This window comes from Gopherus flavomarginatus, chromosome 9, assembly GCF_025201925.1.
Source record: "Gopherus flavomarginatus isolate rGopFla2 chromosome 9, rGopFla2.mat.asm, whole genome shotgun sequence".
NCBI classification, from domain to species: domain Eukaryota; kingdom Metazoa; phylum Chordata; order Testudines; family Testudinidae; genus Gopherus; species Gopherus flavomarginatus.
Genome location: NC_066625.1, coordinates 58025430 through 58031778, shown reverse-complemented (window position 1 = coordinate 58031778; position 6349 = coordinate 58025430).

Here is a 6349-nt window from a genome sequence, read left to right as displayed (position 1 = left end):
TTGCTTGCATCTATTAAATTATATCATACAGTAGTTTTAGAAATGAGGTGTGCACAATCAAACGTCATCATCAAGGGTCTTTCAGTCTTCTAGGATTTAGGCAGCAAAGCAGACTTATGATTGCATCACAGAGCTGAGGAGTGATTTCCTTGGAACAAACTGAAAGAAAGGACAGTAAAATCTGTGAGCAGAAACAGAGGATAAATGAAACAAGTATCTTCCCAGCAACCATTTAAAATGAGATGCAGAGACACACACGTGCTGCAAATGGCGCACAAAAGACAGGCTTTAAACACACATGATCCCAGAATACAAACTCAAAAATATGTAAAAGAAATGTTAAAATATCAAGAAATGCTTCATAGAACTGAATCCTGGTTAAAGGTACAGAAGGAGAATCTGAAAGAAAAAAAATCTTGCACTGACATGGTCTTTTGGTTTTGAAAATCCTAGGGATATAGTCCTTATATTCCTAGCGTAAATAACTGATGAATGAGACTACAAAAGGTATTATCATAAGCAATGCAAAAATCATAACTTCTAAAACAAAGACATAAGATAACTGACTGAATCCACAAAAGAAACTGAAGAGAATAAGAAGCATCTCACTCTGCCCTATGTTGATACAGGCAATAGCTATACACGCTACTCCCACACTGCCATTACAATGTGCTTCAACATTGATTGGAGAAACCATGTCTAAGGGTAAAAGGCTAATTCGAGCTCCATGACCATTCAGATACTTGACCTTTCTAATGATACTGCTACCAAAGGTTAAAATTGTGATGGCTATGTCTGAAATGTGGAGACCTTTCCACTGGAAATTGGACTGCAACCTTCAAATTCATTTCACACAGGCAGGGTGCTTACCAAATAGCTGTCGCACAAGAACAAACTTTCAGTGACTACTGATCTAGACTGCATTTAAACCAGCGACCTGCAGGAGAAAGACCCTGTGCAATTACCAATCCCCTGAGCCCTGCTTAAATCAAAAAGAAAGAAGCCAAATTTCAGAAGTTTAATCCCAGAAAACTCTACTGAATTATGTAAAAATGTTTTACCACAGTAGTGCTTAACATACCTATATAAGGAGATCCAGGCTTCCCACTCCCCACCAATGATACAAAAGTAATGAAACTTTATTTTGCTATTGGATGATTGGTAAATTGTGTGGCTGTAAGATTTCTGTGATGTTTTCCCCTTTTTATTATTAATAATTATTTATGTAAAAACCCCTCTGTTTTCACATAACATTAGATATGGCAAATTGACATTGTGATTGAAATTTAGAAATTCACTGAAAGTAATCTGCAAAAGAATTTTATAGGAATAGCATGATGCCTCTTTACATGTACTAGGGAACAGGGCAAAAAAGGTCCTAATTCTCCAAAATCAGGGTGTGACATTACCCAAGATGCAATCTGAACTGCTTCTGTCCACTGAGCTCTCCAACCTGTGATGCCTTTTACACTACTCTGCTGGTGAACAGCAACCCCGCCAGGCTCTGCTCACACACAACCAGTAGCAAGTGAAATCACTCCCAGCTAAACACATGAATGCTATGCCCAGCCATCCATAAATTACATACAAAATTACTCCTGCATATCCTCAGTCCCAGCCCTGTCCCCAAGAAATGTGCACTTTGTACTGTCCAGCACACTACTGAACAATACAAGCTCATAATAAGTCCATCATTTCAACAAAGGAAAATGTTTATATGCACCAGCTTTGTTGACCTGAATAGATTCCCAAACACTTCAACCAAAACAATATTATATTTTTATTTAGCTATTATCTAATATTTTTATTAGATAAAACAAACAAGTTTATTAGACAGAGAGAGATTCTAGTGATTACAAGTGATAAGGCAGAAAAGTTAGCATTGATTACCAAAGAAATAAAAGGATAAACACACAAACTAATTCCCAAATTTAACCATGGCTAATAGGTTTAAAGGCAAAAAAGGAGTTTTTTTGCACTAAAAGCTTGCAGCTTCTGTACTGGCTGGAAGATCGTCAGGCAAGGACCACTCCCTAAGTTCAATGATGCTTCTTTTGTCTTTCAAGCAATCTCGCTGCCGTAGGAAGAGATGGAGGCGAAGAGGTGAGGATTACCTCCCACCTGAGTGCAAACAGTCTCCCATGTACATGAGGTTTGAAGCATTTTTTGAGATTAAATGTAAATTCTTTGTTATACCTTCCGTCTTTCTCCCCTCATCCCCCCTCAACTGGTGGATGACCAGTTAAACGGGTAATGGCTCTCTAACACCTTGCTGGCATGCTAGTGCATCTTTGTCTCTAAGAAAATGGTTTGTGGGCATTACCCAGAATTACAACATTTCAACAATAATCATATAGCAAAAATCACATAATTTGACATACAGTGATGTTACACACATTTCAGCAGGATAATAATATTCAACAGATAATGAGTTTTCAAATACCACTTCACAATGCATACTTTGTGCACAATATATCATAACTATATGAAAATGGTGAAAATAGAGTACAGGGTGTTGTACAAGGATGTAGCCTACCAAGAAACAGCAGTTTGAGAGGAAAAAATCCAAATGTACCAAATTTTTCATATGTGACCAGTTCCTTGTTCTGCCAGTGGGAGGCTTTCCAATGATTTCAGTCAAACTAGGATCTGACCCACAGTCTGAATTTAAGTTAGCAGTAACCAGCTACCATAGTGAAAAAGAATATATTATGCATTCAGAACTGAAACCACTGGCCAAATATTTATTCACAATTTTAGAAATCATCATGGATTTTAAGGCCATAAAGGGCCATGATGATCTAGTCTGAGCTCCTACATAACAGAGGCCATAGAATTTCACTCAGTAATTCTTGTATTAAATATCTAGAAACATCTTGCTTCTCTCAGTATTCACTCTCCTGACTGGTTTCTTTGTCTGCTCCTTCCATTCTCTACAAAGGGTTTTTTCTCTTGCTGTGTTCCATATCTGGAACTGTCACTGACCCAAACACCCTCCCTTTCCTCCTTGCAATCCTTCCATAAAATTCACTTCTCTTGTAAAGCCTTCTTATGTTCATCTACTTGTCAATGTCTCCTTGTGTTGTTTCCCTCCTTCTTTGTCTTTTACAAGGTTTATAAAACACTATGTACACTTTAAGGTGCGCAGCAGAGACTGGGAATTGTTGGATCATTACACTAATTGAATCTATTTCCCTATGCTAAGTTCTTCTCATACCTTGTATGGGTCATCTCAATTATCACTTCAAAAGTTTTTTTTCTCCTGCTGATGATAGCTCATCTCAATTGATTAAACTCTTCCTGTTGGTATGCATACTTCCACCTTTTCATGTTCTCTGTATGTATAAATATCTCCTGTCTGTGTGTTCCATTCTATGCATCCAAAGAAGTGAACTGTAGCTCACGAAAGCTCATGCTGAAATAAATTTGTTAGTCTCTAAGGTGCCACAACTGTTCTTTTTGCAGATACAAACTAACATGGCTGCTACTCTGAAATCTATAAATAATAAATTAATGAGTGATTTAAAGTATGCAAACAAAATAAGCTAGGCAGCCTCCCACTAGGAAGATTGCAGGCTGAATCTGCTGTAGAAAATGCTTCATTGCTACAGAATGTGCTACATAGTGGGTATAACATCCCAGGCTTCAACCTGCTTGGTGGCTGTATATAGCAACAAATTTTCCAGTGCATATGGCGCTGTGTACTCTATGTATTGGAGGACAGAATCAAGTCCTTACCGGGTGTCGCATACAAAAAAACTAATGATTATGAAAAGGAAGTCTAGCTACATTGTTGTTCTCCTTATATGGATGGAAAATATTTACTATGTAAACTCTACTGCAGTTTCAATTATTTGGAACTTCTATATTGGCCTTATATGCTAAACAGATATCAGAGTAAGTAGAATGGTAGATTTTGTGCCAAGCTTTTTATCTTTTACAGTAATTCTCATCTGGCCTAATAAAATTCACTACATTATCTTGTGCTTTGACTGCACTTAATTAAGCCTAATTCAACCATAATATTTAATGTAAAATGTAACATTGTTTTGTCCCTGGGGCCAAACACTGTCTTGTGCGAAATATTCTTTAAAAAATTACAGATAAAGTCAATGGTTGCCCAAAGCAGACTGAATTTGTTATAATCATAAGTTCCACACCTAATGATGCCCTGAATGCAATGGTCATTAGAAGAAACTATAGCTGTCTCTCCACTGGGATTTTTTTTTCCAGGGAACCTCCTACCACTGTTGCACAGTACTGCCATTGGCATAGCTGCACCAATGCTAGCAACTGCAGAAGTGCAAGGGCAGACCAGCCGCTGGAGCTTTTACCACCATGTTGTTTAGCCTTATTCAGAGCAGATATGTTGTTCTACCCTAGAAGTCCTGTTGCTGATGCCACTGCAGCACTGTGTGAGCTCCCCATGCCTGTCAACATAATAAGCCCTTCTGGCCAATTCTGCTCCCAGTAAAATGCATCATTGTAAAAAAAAAAAAAAAAAATCATTGGACGCTCACAGAAAATAATAAACTGAACATGTAAAAGCCTGTTTTGTTAGCAGGAAACTATTTGGATCCCCACTGCTGCTCTGCACCTCAGAGAAAGTAGCAACTGGCTTGCTTTCCCCATGAAGGCAGGTGAAATCATAATTATATGTTTGAAGACAGAACTCCTTCTGTGTTTTTTCTATTCATTCACACTCACAAATAGCCGTACTTCTTGAAGGTAACAGCAAATTTAGGACAGAACTTTAAGGCTGACTCCTTAAGCACATGTAGGATGGGATGGGGGGAAAAAAAGAATTAAAGATGCAAATATAGTCTTGCCAAGGCCAAGCATTCAAAAACCATGAATCAGGCCCCAAACATAGCATGAGATTGTAAAAGAACACCACATTTTAGGTTCTTTTTGTTTGCGTTCTGATTTTTGAGCATTTAGGATGCATTCCTATGTTTTCAGGCTTTTCTCTCAACCTTTGGGGCTAAATACATTTTAAATTAAATGAAGGCTGAAATTCTCACAGTCACATAACTCCAGGACCTTGGGGCTTTGAGAAAAATAACCAAATATCATGTAGTCCTGATAAAATTCCAAGTGGTGTGAACACTCTTTGATCAAGGCCTGACTGTGTTAGGCATTGTAAGAAATGTCCCCCAGCCCAAATAGCTTACAGGTGTGAAGGAACTGTGGATTGGTTGTAGAATTTTGTGGGGGCACAGATCCTGGTCTCACTCTGGTCCTCACACCAACCCAGGGCCTGTTCATGTTCCAACTGGTGGATCCCAGGCTCAGTTCTTTGCCAGGGGTCATTGTAAGGTGGTCCAGGCAGGGGCTCCTAATCATTATATGTTGTCAGTACTGTACCATCCCATTTTTCCTGCTGGCTGGCAGGAAAGCTGACTCCCTACAAGCAGCTGAATCAGCCCAATACAGTGATTCCTTCAACAGCAGCAAGGCAGAAGGCGGAATCCCCATACCTACCTCCCCACTGTTGGAAAAAAACATGTCATTAGACTAATGTCACATGGTTATTTAAACATAGCTTTACCCATGGATAAACCCTAGGTCAGGGCCTTTCACAGGGACCGTGTGCAAGGCTGGGCAGTGCTGCTATCCGGTATGGCGGACAACCACATTTAAAAAACCACAAGTTAGGCCCTTAAGTGTCTTAAAAATTATGAGGTTTAAAAAAGACATTTGGATTGTTTTATGTGCTGTCTGGATTGGGACCCTGCAGCACTTTGTTTTCAAACTTTTGTCGCACCCAGGAAGGCTTGAAACTCACTTTTTTGTTGTTTTAAATGAAAGTGAGCTTCTGCGGGAATGAGCTGAGTCCAGGAGACAAACTCCAGCTGTTGTGAGGCTTGCACTAAGTCACAGCAAATCCCTGAGCCGGGCCCTGGTCTCTCAGAGCCCATAGCAGCCCGGCAGGGCCTGGGCCCGCTCCGTGCCCGTGGCTGGGTGGGCTCACGGGGCAGAGGCTCGCTGACTGCTGCTGCACCTTGCGCGGGGCTGAGAACATCTTGGGTGCTCATTAATAACAACACTGGGCGGAGCCCCCGCGGGGGTTGCCGCTGGCTCGGGCCGCCATTCTCTGGGCCGCTGACCGTCTCCTGCCCACCCTGCGCGAACCGGCTAGTTCTGCTGCGGGAGAACAGCCTGCGCCCCCACCTCAGTTACCCCCACCAGCCCCGCCGCACTCTGGGCACCTCGTCCTGCCTGGGCGGGACTGACGCGCTCGGTCAGGCGGGTCAGGCCCAGCAGCCCCGCCCCGAGGCGCTATCTCTTTGCACTGTGCCGGCTGACAGACCAGGGGCCTTAGGGGGCGGGAACACCGAGACTCCCG